Raw genomic sequence first — 16,990 nt, 5'->3', positions numbered from 1 at the left:
TAGGCTCAATTGTGGGTATTTTCTTCTATAATTAAAATCCCAATCTTCCATTTTGATTTAGGGAATCTTCCCAAACACTTCTCCTTCAAAAGGCACCTCGTCTCACAGCAACAACGTATAAGTAGCAAATTCCCCTTCTTTCGACTACTTAACCATATTTTCACCTAGTTTTATTGGTGGCATGTATGCTGGGAGCACAAAGGGATTCTCCACATCCTCTATCTCCTTCCTATGAAACTCAATTTCTTCCTCACTTTCATGGACCTTCTGAGGTCCCTCGTTCTGCATCGGTCTCTTTCCTTTCTACATGGGTTTTTTTCCATTGTCCTCCGCACTTCCTTCTGTGTATTCTTTCATGGTGATGTTCTCAATTATGTTGTAGAGACTTCAGTTGGCATCTTCTCCTTCATCTTTTGTGGCTACAAATGTGGTTGTGCCTATGACACCTTTCTTGGCGACCTTAAGCACATCGAGAACATAGGTACATTTTATCTTGCAATATTTCCTTCTTGTAACTCCATAATACCAGCTACCCCTTCTTCTTAAATACCAAGGCCAAATCTTCCCAACTCCTCTTAGAAATGCAATCGCTCTTCTTCACTTAGGTACACTTTCTAATCTCTCTTAGGCAACAAAGTGTGAAATGTGGTGTGAGATGTAGTTTTTAAAACAATTTTGAGTTATCAAACTCATGATTGGCTCTAGATTTGGTTCATTAATGTAGGTACAGGCTAGATACATCCAAATGTGCTTCATAAATTCCTTTCTCCCACGCCCTTCAACGGTAATTTCTCTTTAATGGTGCCCTTTTTCCTTCCAATGGTCATATTTTTAACTAGCTTCGTTTGAATTACCTTTTGGCATAGTCACCTCTTCTTCATCACAGCTCCTACGGACTTCATCATACTCCTGCAAAGTAGTTTATAGTCCTGTGGCCACTTTCAACTGTAGGTGGCACTAAGACTTCCTTCCCTTCATTCTTCAGTGCGATAGTCCAGGGACATAATCGTCCTTGCATATTTTCAATCTACTACCATTCACTCATCCTGGCATCATCTGGCCCCAACCAATGCGTTACAAATTTTCCTGGGAACTTAGCCTATTTTGGCTAAGGCCCTAAGTTAGATAGGGCCTAGGAGGCCATTTCTATGTGTTTTATAGAAACTTTCAACCTTTCTTGGTACCAAGCAATTGATCGAATAATAATAATAATAATAATTCTTTATAAAAAATTGATTAGTGGAAAAAGAAGAAAAAAGGATTTTTAAAAATATTATAATAATGATGCAATTGTAGGAAAAAGAGTTAAAAAAATTAACTCTTTTTCTTAGGATGCAATCAAGACAATATTCCCTTTGTGAAATATCTTCTTCTTGATGTGCCTATCATGCCAAACTTTCTCCCTTGCTTTCTGCACCTGCTGATGGAATCCTACTATGAATTTGTATTCTTCTAAATCTAGTATTTGTGACATTCTTTCGTTCATTATTTCAAGTTTTGTCATATCTATGACAGTTGCAATTCTCAAACTTGGCACAATGTATTCCATTTCCATAACTACTTCTGGTCCATATACCAACCTAAAAGGTGTCTGCCCTGTCAATTTCTTACATGTCATTCTGTATTCCCACAACACTGGTAGAATCCTCAAGTCGCATTCATCTATGTTTACCTTGCACACCTTGGTAAATGCATTCTCTAGAATCTTATTGAAAGCTTCCACTGTCCCATTTTCCTAAGGATGATAAGGAGTACTCTTCTGATGGTAAATTTGTAATTCCTCAGTTAGTGCTTCAATCATCTTATTCAAAAAATGTGTCCCTTATTCTCTCACCAAGATCTTCAGATGGCCAAATCTAGACAATATATACTCAAAAATGAACTTTGCAGTAGTTTATGTGCTACAATCATTGGCCGATTTTTCCTCAGCCTATCTAGTCAAATAATCTACAATGATGATGATATATCTTGCACTAGTATTTTTTCCTGGTGGACTGATCAGTCCAACAAACTCAATTACCCATTTATCAAAATCTTGCAAAGTCACCTGGGGTACTAGTGGCATTTCACCTCTTCTGGATGGCTTTCCTATCGTTTGACATACATCACATTGTTGACAAAATTATTTTTCTTCCTTATGCACTATAGACCACCATAACTCAACTCTCAAAATATTTTGCGCAGTGGATTTTCCCGCATAATACCCACCTGTGACTCCTCCATGAGCTTCTGCCAGAATTTTCTATCTTTCATGTACAAGGACATATTTTCCCAGTACTTCATCCTGTCCCATTTTATACAAGAGTCCCGAAATCAACAAGAAATCAACTACTCGAACACCAATTCCTTCTTTCTCTTTGTAGTGTACTCCGCAAACACCATTCCTATGGAAACAAACTGAATAATATCCACGAAGTGATCATATACGACTTTAATTGCAAATAGTTATGCATAGGGTAGGTTATCTTCAAGACTTGTAGGTTCTTCTCCTATCTCTATCCTAGATAGATGATCTAGCCCAACATTCAATCTTCCCAGCTTCACTATAATTTCGAAGTCATATTCTTGGAATAATAACAACCATCGACAAATCTTTCATCCTAATACAGGCTTATTTAACAAATATTTTAGCATGGATTGATCTATGAACATCTTAAAGTTTCCTTGTTGGGTCCCTATAATACTAGTGATTACCCCATTACTATTGTAGTTATACCCCTTATTAATATTGTTGTGCCCCTATTGCCCCCATATTGTTATTACTGTGCCCCATAGAATCCCTCTATTGTTATTTTTGTGGTTTTATATTATTATTGTTAGGTCGGCTGGATTATATTGTGACTCCTTCGACTCCTATATATAGAAAGGAGGTTTTGTCATTTGAATCATCCAAGAATTGTTCATTTATGTAATGTAAAGCAGGTTTCCCCCTCAAAGAGGCTGAATTCTAAGGCGTTGATCTATATTTTCTATCTTTTCTTGAGCTGGTTTCATAACATTTGGTATCAGAGCTTTGGATTCTAGGGTTTCGCTGCTCCAAACAGGTCATCGTGGAATTTTCACTATAACTTTTTTACGGTGACATTTCAGAAGTCGCAAAAAAAATCCATTTGAGAAGAAATCACGCTGAACCTTGGGTGCGAATCTCAGATATTTTCGTGCGATATTTGCGGAGATATGATCTAAGGAAGTTGGTCTTTTTGCATACTCCTGAATTACATTCAAAATAGGTGACCTGGGGCAAATCATCATAACTTTCTCTCTGGGGATCGGATTGAAATTTCGTAAGAAGGTGCAGAAAGAGGACAAACAGCAGTTTCTTTTATGCTTGTTTCAGATCTGAAGGTCGAAACAGTGACTCGTGGCACGTCATACAAGTTCGCTCTACTTAACTAGTCTATAAGCAAGTCATTGTGGGAGATTTCACATAACCCTTCCTTGGAGAATCCAATTTGGGTCAGACTTGTGGCATTGGAAAGAGGACACATAGGTATACTACAGCTCACAAATTCAGAACTAGATGATAGGAAAGTACAGAGATACATCAGAGGCAATATCGAGCTCCTACAAAGTGAAAAACGGTGTGTAGATTTTCTTAAATTTTTGCTTAAGCTTGGTTTGAAAATTTATTTTGAAGGAATTCAAAGGGAATATTAGAACATTAGTATCAGTAACTGATGCCCCAAGGAAAGAAAATGCAAACACCTAGTAAGGAACCTGAAAGCTCTAGCATGACTCATGAAGAAGAGGAAGAAATGCAACATGATATATCAAAATTACAAGACCAGGTGCAACAACTATCCCTTGCACAAAAAGGAACAGAGTCTAAGATGGATGGTTTAAAGAAAGATGTAGAAGCTAATATGGATGGTTTAAAGAAAGTTGTAGAAGCTAAGATTCACAGCAGGCTAATGTTTGAACTTCTGTAGTGCATACACCATAGCTAACCCCTCCCTTTCTTTCGTGCTATAATTATTTTCTTCCTTAGACAACTTCCTTCTTGTAAATGAAATGGGATGATCAATATCCCATCCTCCTGACTGTGGTAGTAATACTCCAAAGTTATGCAAGATGCATCAACATGCACATGAAATTCTTTTTTTTGAGTCCAAGAAAACTAGAGTTGGCACAATTATCATTTTTTCTTTAAGCACATCCAAGCTCTTCTAGCATTCTTCATCCCACTAAAAGGTCACATCCTTCATTAACAAAGTTTCCATTGGCATAGTTATCTAAGGATATCCTTTTATAAACTTCTTGTAGTAACCAGTGTTTCGTAGCGTAGTACACAGTTGTCTTACTGTTTTTGGTGTTGGCAGGTTCAGAATGACTGTGATCTTTGTTGGATCTACCATCAATCCTTGTTTACAAACCCCATGTCCCAAAAATATTCCAAATGGTGCATAAAATATGCCCTTATTCAGGGTAAATGATATCTGATACTACCTACATCTATCTAGCATCAAACTCAACCTCACCACATGCATATTTAATAGCCCAAATATTGTCCAATCCTCGAAGTAAACTTCCAGAAATTTGTGTATGTACTCTTTGAAAGTTGTGATTACAACTCTGGAAAAATTGGTAGGTGAATTCTTCAACCCAAAAGTCATAATTGTGTACAGATAGGACCCCCATTCTGTGGAAAATGTTTTCTTATGTCCATCTTCTGGTGAAAATCTAATCTGGTGATTCCCTAAGAAGCCATCTGTAAAAGAGTAAACCTCTTCTCCTCCTACATTATCCAACACTTCATCTATAAATGGGGTGGGAAAAGGTGTAGGAATTTACAGGGTAAGTTTCTCAGACAGAACACCAAAGGACACCGCTCACAACCAGATCACAGATCAATACACCAGTATTTTTGACGTGGTTAAAACCCTCAAAGAGGGAAACAGTCCACGGCTTGAGCCAACGCAGCCACTTCAGGAAATTTATTAATAAAAGAATGAAAATTTACATAAGCTTCTCTCATAGACGGATTACCCTACAAATGACCCTCCATGCGCTTTAAATAGAAATCATGGACCAATCGGGTGTCAAGCCACGGATCAAGTGTCGGTAATACCGAGGAGAGAATGAACCGTCAGATCACTACATATCGTGACCGTCGGATTGTAAGTTACAAAATGTACAAGGTAAAGAAACACACTTTACCTAACTCTATACTAGACCAAGCTGTACTTAACTATTTCCTATGTGTCAGAATATCCTAACACCCCCCCTTAAGAACAACTTGGGATAGGATTGAAGGATTTACAAATATGACACAATAGGAGAAGGAAGGAGGCATTAGAGCCTATCCCCCCTTAGTGACAACTTCCTGAACTCCAACCATAAATCGAAGTTTAGTGAACTTCGCCTCTGTGAGAGCCTTTGTGAAGATGTCTACAACTTGATCATCTGTTGAACAATATTGCACTTCAAGAACATGGTCGTGAATGAGCTTTCTAATGAAGTGCATGTGTAGTTCAATGTGTTTGTTGCACTGATGTTGGACTGGATCTTTGCATAGTTGAATGGAACTTTGATTATCACACCAAAGTGTAGTCGGATGCTGCTGCTGAAAGCCAAACTCTGACAGGATCTAACGAAGCCACAAGGCTTCCTTACTAGCTTCTACGGCACCGCAATACTCTGCTTCTGCTGATGAAAGAGAAATGGCACCTTGTTTCTTGCAAGCCCATGTAATAGGTCCTGAACCAAGAGTGAACACATAACCGGTAGTAGACTTCCGATCATCAGGGTCACCAACCCAATCGGAATCAGTGAAACCAACCAATAGAGGAGATGCTTTGGCTCTGTAATGAATCCCAAACTGAACTGTACCTCGAACATAACGAAGTATTCTTTTAGCTACTTTCCAATGATTTTCACGTGGGTTTTTCATAAACCGAGCAACAAGGCCAACGGCAAAGGAAAGAACAGGTCGAGTATGGGTCAGATACAGAAGTTTCCTGCAAGTTGACAGTATAAGGTAGCATCAACTTTAGGAGAAGTAAAAGTGACTGAAAGTTTGACTCCAGACTGGAAGGGAGAAGGGGCTGGCTTATAGTCTTCCATGTGAAAATGACGTAGAATATCACAGACATACTTGGACTGGGAAAGGGAAATACCCTCCTTGGATTGCAAGACTTGAAGACTGAGAAAATAATGTAAGTGTCCTAAGTATGTCATTTCAAATTTCTTTTTAAAGCTGGACTTCACATCATTTATAATGTTGGGATTACTACCGGTAAGGATAAGATCATCAACATAAAGAACAAGAATGATAAGAGACTTGCCCACTTTCTTGGTGTAGACAGTATTGTCAGAATGACACCTAGAAAAGCCAGATTCTAAAAGAAAGCTATCCATTTTGGCATACCAAGCTCAAGGAGCTTGCTTGAGACCATAAAGGGATTTCTTAAGCCGACATACAAGGCTGGAGTCTGTTTTTATGAAGCTAATGGGTTGTTCCATGTAGATTTCTTCATGCAAGTCCCCATGCAAGAAGGCAGATTTAACATCCATCTGATGGAATTCCCATTTGAACGAGGCAGCAAGGGAAAGAACAAGGCAGATAGAGTTCATTTTGGCAACAGGGGAGAAGGTTTCAATGTAGTCAATGCCTTCAACCTGTGAAAAACCTTTAGCAACAAGACGAGCTTTATGTTTATCAACTTTCCCATCTGGTCCATACTTGGTTCTGTAAACCCACTTGCATCTAACAAGTTTTCGTCCCTTTGGTAGAGGAACGAGATCCCATGTATCATTTGTCAATAATGAATGATATTCTTCATTCGTAGCAGCTTCCCAATCTGGATGGCCTGAAGCTTCCGCAAAAGTGTCAAGATCATAATTTACTGGAGCTTGAGCCAGTAAAGAAGAGGCTCTCTCGAACTAAGAACGTGTACGTCGTTGATATGTAGGATCACCGGCAAGATCACCTGCTGCATCTCGAGTAGCACGAACCCATTTTGGAAGCTGAGGAGCTGAAGGAGGATCCTGAGATGGTGGGGGAGGATTGTCATCCTCACTTTCATCATCTGAAGAAGAAATGTTTTCAAAAGTAGAAGAGATAGGGAGAGGTGGCACATCCGCCGGACTAGGCTCGTAGGCCGATATATTTTCATCAAATTTTACATCTCTTCTAATGATAAAATTTTTGGACTTAAATGGAATAAGTTTATAGCCTTTGACATCTTCAGAATATCCAACAAAAGTACATTTTTCACTCTTAGGTTCTAAAGCTTAATGCTTTTCATCTGGAATATGGGCCCACGCTTCACTTCCAAAAACATGAAAGTGACTTACATCTGGTTTGATTGAGCTCCATGCTTCTTCTAGAGTGATATTCTTTAAAGCCTTAGTAGGAGTGCGATTTATTATGTAATTTGCACAGTTAATTGCTTCTACCCAAAAACTAAGACCAAGTCCTTTAGATTGTAGCATACAATTAGCCATTTCCTTTAAGGTGCGATTCTTCCTTTCAGCTACACCATTTTGTTATGGAGTATATGGAATAGTATGTTGCATTTGAATTCCATTCTCAGTGCAAAAGTTGATGAATGTGTTTTTAACATATTCTCCGCCATTATCAGATCTTAGCTTAAGAATTTGATGTCCAGATTGTTTTTCAACAAAGGCCTTGAAGGCCAAAAATGTGTTAAATACTTCACTCTTGAGTTTTAAGAAGTATACCCAAGTGCGTCTAGAGAAATCATCAATGAAAGTTAAGAAATACTTGCAGCCACAGAATGACACAACTGGAAGTGGACCACATAAATCACCATGCACAAGCTGTAGAGGCGTGCCAAGAGGCACGTTTTTCAAAACTGTCCCGATGATGTTTTCTGAGTACACATCCGGAACAAACACCATCTCTGCAAGATACCATAGGAAGACCTGTCACCATATTTTCTTTACATAGGTGCTGAAGGCAGCGATAGTTTAAGTGAAAAAATCGCTCATGCCAAAGTTTGCTCACTTCATCGTTATGAGCAACAAATACTGAGGGAAGATTTGATGACCCAAAGTTGTGAAACTTATACAACCTTGTAAAATCATCAGCAATGCCAGTAGCTAAAATCTTTTTAGGATCTCTTAGGTCCTTGATTACAACATCATGAGTTGAAAATTCAACGATTTTACCTTCACCTAAATGAGTTATCTGATATGCAGATAGAAGGTTGCAGGATAAGGTTGGAACACATAATACATCATTAAACTGACCATTGTCTAGATGAACAGTTCCAGTCCCTACAACACTAAGAGATCTATCATCACCAACTTATATATTTTTGGTGTTACAATCATTTAAAGAAGAAAACATGGCTTTGTTTTTGGCCATGTGATAAGAAGCTCCAGAATCAATGAGCCACTCATGAGAATGAGAAGAAGAAGATACATTTAATGCATAACCAGACCGAGATGATTGACAACCACATGCAGAAAGTGTCATTCCTGAAGATGAAGTTGAAGGTGAAGAATGCTCCAAATGGATGTTATGTTTCTTCATCGCTGCTTCCAAGGCTTCCATCTTCTTAAAACATTTGGCTTCTAAGTGGCCATCTCGATTACAAAAGTTGCAATGTCTATCAGTCTTCTTCCATTTGTTTTTATTTGTCTTATCATTTTGTTGAAATGATTTTTCATTATGAGGTTGAGTTTGCTTAGGACCCTTGTTTGGTTTAGGACCATTCTTTTTAGGATATGACTTCTTAGGATTCTTTGAATTTGGTTGTTGCTGGGCGGCTAACGCTTTCTTGGAAGAGTTTCCAAGATTAAGAAGACCAAGGTGTAAGAGTTTTTCTTGTTCTCTTATTAAAGAATCACAAAAAGAGTCAAAGGAAGGGGAGTTGTAGTCTGTTCCTTGAGAAATGAAGGTTTCTCTTGTAGAATGGAAGGTGGAAACAAACACAGAGTAGGTTGGTCCCAACTTAGTAAAAATGGAATAGATAAGGTTACTATCTTCTTTCTTAACTTTAACACCTTCCAAGAGATATCTAAGGGTCTTGAACTTGGACAAGAAATCTTCAATGCAAGAAAAATTATTAGGGTCCAATGTAAGAAACTCATTTTCAAGTTGATGGGCTCTAAGTTCATTTTTAATCCCAAAAACTTTATTGATTTGTTTCATTGCTTCATCAGGAGTATCAAGTTCTGCAATATGGAATCTAAGATCTGGAGAAATAGACATCCCTATCAATCCACGTGCTTGATCTTGCCTATTTTCCCATTTAGCAGCCTTATCTTCATCCTTTGGTTTCTTTTCTTGGCCTGAGGCTATTCTGTAGAGACCTTTACTTCTAAGTAAATCCTCAATGTAGGAAAACCATTGGAAGTAGTTGGTGCTGTCAAGGGTAACTTGGTATTGACTTTCCATTTCAATGGAAAATGAAGCTAAAGATGCTGAAAATAAGTGTTCCAATGGATAGATCTCGAATTTAAAAAAAAACGGCTCTGAAAACGGCTTCCGGATGAAGAAGTTATGGCTTTTTGAAAAAAGTTGATGAAGTCGTCGACGAAGTGTGGGAATGTGCGGAAATGAAAAAATCCACCCCCAAAAAATGGAGACTTGAACCCAAGACCTCTATCTCTTAGAATAGCTTTGAACCAATTGAGCTATAAAAAAAAATTGAGAGAGAGAGAGAGGGGGGGGGGGGGGTTGATGCTTTGGGTTACATGCTTGCTTTGAGAAGGCTCTTTTTCCCTACAAAACAAAAAACACAAAACCAAACACGGACATACAAAAAAAATGAACCTTGCGGCTCGAAGTTAGCTTTAGCCGAAAAACTAAATATTTTCAAAAATGAACCTTGCGGCTCAAAGTTAGCTTTAGCCGGAAACTAAATATTTTCCTCAATGTTTCGAATTTTCCGAGATCACACTAAGGCGCAGGGAAAAGAGCATACGCATGAGAAAAATCCTTCCTTTCTGTTTTTTATTTGCCCAGATCGCATAGAGTCGCAGGGCAAAGAGCATACGCAGAAATGAAAGGTATAGATCCGGTAATAAAAAAAGGCTAAATAAACTGAAACCGAAATAAACAGAGAGAAAATAACTGTAAACTGCAAATAAACACTGTATACCTCCAGATCTTAAAAATGATGCAACTAGGGCTACCGGAAACCTTTTCACGTGAAACGAAAGGGGTTCCTCACTCAAACAGATGCTCCCAACACAACAGAGCAGTCCTCTCGGCCCGAAAGCAGTCAGAAACAGTAGATATAGGAAATGTCAGTCGGATGCAGTTCTACCAGCTTCATATTTAGATCACCAACGGACGTGGCCCTCAAATAGCTCTGATACAATGTAGGAATTTACAGGGTAAGTTCCTCAGACAGAACACCAAAGGACACTGCTCACAACCAGATCGCAGATCAATACACCAGTATTTTTGACTTGGTTAAAACCCTCAAAGAGGGAAACAGTCCACGGCCTGAGCCAACACGGCCACTTCAGGCAATTTATTAATAAAATAATGAAAATTTACATAAGCTTCTCTCATAGACGGATTACCCTACAAATGACCCTCCATGCGCTTTAAATAGAAATCATGGACCAATCGGGTGTCAAGCCACGGATCAAGTGTCGGTAATACCGAGGAGAGAATGAACCATCGGATCACTACATATCGTGACCGTTGGATTGTAAGTTACAAAATGTACAAGGTAAAGAAACACACTTTACCTAACTCTATACCTAACTCTATACTAGACCAAGTTGTACTTAACTATTTCCTATGTGTCAGAATATCCTAACAAAAGGTCATGCAAGCATGCATCATTTAAATTCATCAAATCCACACAGATTATAATTTCCCCTTTTTCCTTATTCTCTTGAACTACCATGGGAGTTACCCATTCAGACTCTTTGACAAGTTCAATTATCCCCGTGGCTAACATTTTGTCCAATTCTTCCTTTACCTTTTCCTTATATTTTGGGTTCAGTCTATAAGGCCTCTTCTTAATAGGATTCACATCAGGCTTTAGAGGAATCCTCATAACTCCAAAATCCCCTAGGATGCCTTTCATATCTGAAATTTAGAGGGGAACAACTCCTAGTATTCATGCAACAAATCTATTATCTTGCTGACAATGTCATTGTCCCATTAATATCCTATCATAGCATACTTTGGTTTAGCTTCTATCCCTATATTTTCTTTCTTCATTTTTAGTTGTTGCATTATATATAGCACCTCTATCTCAGGTCCATTCACTTCGCGATTTCCTTCTGATTCTTTGGTATCAATGTTGCAAGGATCTTCGTCCATTTCTGCAGTGAGGTTATAACATTCCATCACATTTTGAAACTGCGCAACCTAATTAGGTTACCAAATAACTGGAACTTCATTTTCAAATATCTTCTTCTTAACTATATTTATCGTTGCATCTATATGTGGATAGTCATCTTCAAATTTGAATTTCATCAAAAATCCATCCACCATTTTCACCCAGCTAACAGTGCCATGTCAAAGTTTAGTTTCCAAATACTAGTTTGAGGGATCGTTTCCAGGGTATGGATGAAACCATGCACCCATTCTCCTTGTGAAATTTCTCTCCAATCTTCCATACAAGATTGTATATGGCCTCGAGGATCATTTTTCCCATCATTCTTGTCTGTGAGATCTATTTCTACTTGTCCAAATATTACCCACATCAACCTTCTACATTTCTTCTAATCTCCTATATTCTTCTTATGCATACCCCACCATCTATCAAGTGTAGCCCTCAGCACTGGATCCAGTGCTAACAGTATCTGACATTTTGGTACTCACCTTTCATAATCTTTAAAGAAAGTATTTACATAACCCAAACCATCATATAAAGGTAAATCATGTACCTCAGTTGTCATGCAACATACTACATAGGTGATCCTTTAACATCGCCTTGTAGACACTTCATGCAATATATTCTATGAGTTCTCCAATTTTCCTTATGAATTTGAGATAAAGGAAATATCTTGCTCCCAAATCATCTTTCCTTTTGTAGAGGGATTGATCCATTCTTTTTCCTTCACTGTGATCTGATAGATATTATCAATGTCATCTGTGCTATATTCCTCTCTGATAGGCTCTGTATACCTCGTCCCTTATGATGGATCTAATGGAACAATAACCCTCATATTATTCCTTTCTAATATCATATGCCATTTCTTCAGATTAATTATAGCCATTTTGCAATGCCCAATCAAATCCAAGAAACACAGGGTTTACTATTTTTGTCGGTTCTAGAGACAGTCTCTGATTGCTGAGAAACCAATGCCTGGGGGGGGGGGTGGGGGGTTGAATCAATATTCCTTAGCAATTAGCACTTTTAAATATTTTTAGAGCATTATTTAATCTTCAATTATTATTAATGTTTATGTAGCATTAATAGTAAATAAAAGAACATAGTAGGCACAAAAATTTTAGGTGGAAAACCCCCTTTCGGTCAAAAACCACTAAATGATTTTCTAATAAATTCTTTAATCTTCAGCCCCAACTTAAATGAAAGAAACAACTTCCTAGAATTCTAAAAATAATTCTTCTCCAGCTCCCACTGGAAGGATGCCCCAATGCCTTGGTTTCTTCAGTAATCAACTGAATGGATGCCCCAACACCCTAGCAAGCCACAACTTGCCCTAGCACCACCCTACCACCCTGAAGTGTTCACAAGCCCTAACCTATAGACAAATTCATACACCTTCCTAGCACCTCCCTATTGCCCTATAATGACTGAATATGACAAGACTATGGATTCCCAAACCAGGGACAACAATCCACGATACAATAAGATGTACAATCATTTTTGTGTACTTGACCAAATACACAATCACTCTATGACCTGCAACTCAAACATGAAATCATCCTAAAAGTGACTCCAATACCTCCCAAAATGGCCTCTTTGACTCTAGGCAGAATGACTCCTTCACAAATGACTCTTTTACAATATTTACAATGATGACCCTTTTACAACTTTACAATGATGACTTTTTTAGAAATGACTCTTTTACAATGATGAATCTTTTACAAATGAAACTTTTACAATGATGAATCTTTTACAAATGACTCTTTTAAAACTTTACAATGATGACTCTTGGCCTTGATACTTCTTCACAATATTCAAATGGTTTTTATGTCTTAAAAGGATGTCTCATTGACTCTTTGTTATAGAAATATTTTGGCACTGCAACACCAATCACATATTTCCATAAACCAAGTGCTTGTAAGTCCCTAAAAGTGTTGTTTCTTAACCTAAAGGAGGAAGGTCAGTTGATTACATCATCTCCCAGAAGTTCTCCCTAAAAAACTACTCAGAACTGGGCAAAACTGGACCATACAGACTGCTCAGTGCTAAGGGTGTGATGCATCTCACCTGCCACATGCAAAAAGTGCGATGCATACTAGAAAGCCCTTCTATAGGGTGCGATGAATGAGAGCAGACAAATGGAAGAAGCAGTTTGCTAGGTGGAAACCCAGAGAATCTTCTAGAAGCTACTCATTCGACACTTGCCTCTCTGAATTTGCCCGGGTATGAGTAAGAGATCATGAAATCTCCAAGTGGAACCAATAACTATCAGAGAGATGATACTAATCAAAATCCCAGAAGCTGACTCACGCAGCAACAAGCATCTATATATGGATCCCTCATCCTAGAGATCCAAAGGCTGGAATTTTGTATTTTGTAAGGAAATGTTGTTGGTTTCTCTGTGCAACATTGTATTGTTGGGTGATCTAAGCTTTTCATGAGGTGAAGAGGGATTTCATGCTGGGAGGATGGTGCTGGGCTACCCCAATGGGTTGTAATCCTCTCTTCTACTACTTCTATCAATAAAGTTATTTGAGTTTTCCTTCATATTCTTGTGTATCTCTGAATGTTTTATTGATATATGCATTTGTATGGTTAATATACATCCGATCCTATATTTTTTATGGTTATAGATATCTATGCTTTGATGTTATTATGTTTCTTTGACTCTATAGGTGCTCTTTGAAGCGGGACAAGTAAGGAAAAAGTGGTGAAGTTCTGTCAAAGGGGAAAGGAAACAAGCAAGGAGCCAAGTGAAAGACTAAGGTTGGTACTCTCTGCTTCTTTCTCATCTATCTCTCATAAAGGAAAACACGAGTGACTTTAGTTTGTTGTTTCTAAGATAGCTACTTGTCTTAGTGGGACTAGAAGCTCTGAATGGACACTAGTTTTCCCAATAACAAAATGGTGACTCCACTGGGGAGTGAATAGCTTGTTTGCTTGTTTATACTTGTTTACTTTATAAACTACAGAAGGAGCCTGAAGTTAAGCCAGCTAGCCTTCGAACTGCATTTGCTATGCAAGTGCAAAGTAGATCAATGTTGCTTCAATCTATCTCTGAGTTTTGTTTATAAACTGAACAACTGACTTGCAAACATCCTAAGTGCCCTGGTGGTAGCTCAAGTAACATCATTAGATCAGCCCCTATACTTTGTGTTTACTGACTATCATTAGCTCAGGTTAAATCCCTGAACTAAGTTGCAAACTGTGACCAAAAACCAAGTTAAAGTCTCGTCCTTGGACCATCGCACTGTCTCCTTTTAACAGTCTGGATGCATCACACCTCCCATGTGCAGTAGGTGAGATGCATCCCTGTTTCCCTGCGTTACAGGTGCGATGATCAGATAAGACTGTTTCTGCCTCTAGATTTTGGTTTTTTCTTCATTCTCTTCAGCTTTATTCAGGAGTTTTGCTATCAGTGATCAGTATACCACTGTTGAAACTCCCTTCCTTTACATTATTCAGCCTCCATTATACAAATAATTGTGAATTTTTTTATGTATTTTTTTTCCATTTACAGTTCTTCTTTACAAAAAGTAGCTTAATCGAACTGTCATATTTTGATTTGGAAGTGTCACAAGTGTCGTTTTCCATCAAAGAAAAGAATCCTACTCTTTTTGATGGTCGATTACACTATTACTCTTGTATTTGATTTGAATTAATAGTATTTCAAGTGTTGAAAGTAGTTTTCAAATTGAAGATGAAAGTGTCGTCTTAACCTTCCTTTCTTTTTTTAAATTCGAAATCGCAAAGTGTCGTCTTAGCCTTCCTTTCATTTTTTGAATGCGAAACGCAAAGTAGTCTTCCTTTCGTTTTTGAATTCAAAATCGCAAAGTATCGTCTTGGTCTTCCTTTCGTTTTTTGAATTTGAAATCACAAAGTGTCGTCTTCATCTTCCTTTCGTCTTTTGAAGAGAAAATTGTTACTACTGTTGCTTTGAGAGAAAAAATAGTTCAGATTTGTATTGAGCATTCTTTTTATCACTCACACATTAAGAAAGCGGAAAACAAATACATGCATGTGCATTTGCATTTAGACAGCTTGTTGATTTTGATTTAGTACAGTGCATCTAGTGTGTGCTCTCTGCTCTATGTTGAAATAATTTCGCTTCTCTTTCCTTAGTAGCTAAGATTTTCATTGCGAAAAGAAGAGTAAATGACTGTTTATCATCTTAGATTGCATATTTTGGAATCGTATATCTACATCACGTGGTGAACCTCAAAGGAAAACTTCTTAAGAAAGATAAACTGTAAAATAAATTCAATGAACATAAAAATTATTTGGAACCTAATGCACAACATTTAGAAGTCTAGGCTAGAGACGTATTCTGGCGTTGTAAAGCCTGGTAACTATTTCTTTCATCGTAGGTTAGGTGATTCCTCCTCTTTAAGATGATAAGTGATAGTACGGACTTGTGCTCCCACGTACCGTCGAGTATATATTGGGAGACCACAATAGGCTATATCCTTTATCCTTGGGAAGCCATGTCTCTTGCCCTATCGATTGCAATGCACTGAACACAGCATTTGGGAAGATTGACTACTGTACCGTAAAAAGTATTCTGCAGTTTTGCGATTGGTTTGGTAATCCCTCTGTCTAGTTTTACAAATTAGTCTCTTTCATTCCTTTTCAGACTCCCTAAACAAAAAGGTCCATTTGAGCACTTGTCACTTCAGGCTCATTAAAATTCAAAGGCGACTAGAGTCATCTTTAGCTTTTTCTCAACTCTTAAAAATTGAAAAAGCAAGTTGTGTCAAAGCATCATAAAATTTATTTTAATTGGAATAACGTCCATGTTCCCTCATTGACCTTAGGTTGAGAAATTGGAGTCCACCAACCAAGGATTTCCCCTTGGTGGAAATCCTAGTCCTTTATCCTCTTAGGGAGATGTTGGTGCACCTCATATGGCCACATTGTCCCTTCCAGGACTGACATTGGCCTGCCGGTATGGCTCTTATCAACCTCTGTCGTTCAAAGCATCGTGATTCCTGAGAAATCAAATCAGCAACTGGATGATACTAGAGTTACCCCCCAACCTTCTACTTCGTTTGTTTCTCCCTCTCCTTCTTCCTCTTCGCTTGGTGAAGCTAGTAAAACTAAAAACCAAGTAACTGAGAAGAAGAAGAAAGAGAAGTATAAGAAGAAGAAGAAGCCAATAGCAAAAGGGGGCAACTAAGCATCGTCTAGCGAAATTCCACACACTGCACCATCCAAACCTAAATCTCCATGTGTCATTTGCAAAGGGGACCACTATCATCGAGATTTTCCTTGCATCCCACAGATCTTAAGGGACTGGTCTCCCCACTTGCACAATCTGGTGTCCTTGACCTCTGACGATCATGTTGAAAGTACACCGTCAACTAGTGAAAACGAAGTCACTGGACAAAAAGGATGATCTAAAATTCCTTGTAGACAGTGCGAAGGTGATCATGCCATCCACCGTTGTCCCTTCCTAGACGAAGCTAAAAGAGTCTTGGATAACCATCCTGCTTCACTGCTTTGGCTTCCTCCTGGATACAAGAAACTCTTGCTAATTTCATCACTAATTGAAAATCTGACTGACACACCTTTGTTGTCAGTTGAAGCACCTATCATTAAAGGTAAACCCTATGAGTCCACCCTGGACCAAAGTCAACAGGTCGAGACGGCAGTCGACCCAATCTTGTCTTTAGAGGATCCACCTTCAGATGATACCGTCACCCAAGAGAATGAGAACG

The sequence above is a fragment of the Pinus tabuliformis genome, chromosome 9 (genome assembly GCF_031772625.1).
Source record: "Pinus tabuliformis cultivar Carrire ecotype Pingquan chromosome 9, CPIR1, whole genome shotgun sequence".
NCBI lineage: Eukaryota > Viridiplantae > Streptophyta > Pinopsida > Pinales > Pinaceae > Pinus > Pinus tabuliformis.
Note: the sequence above shows the minus strand (reverse complement) of the source record.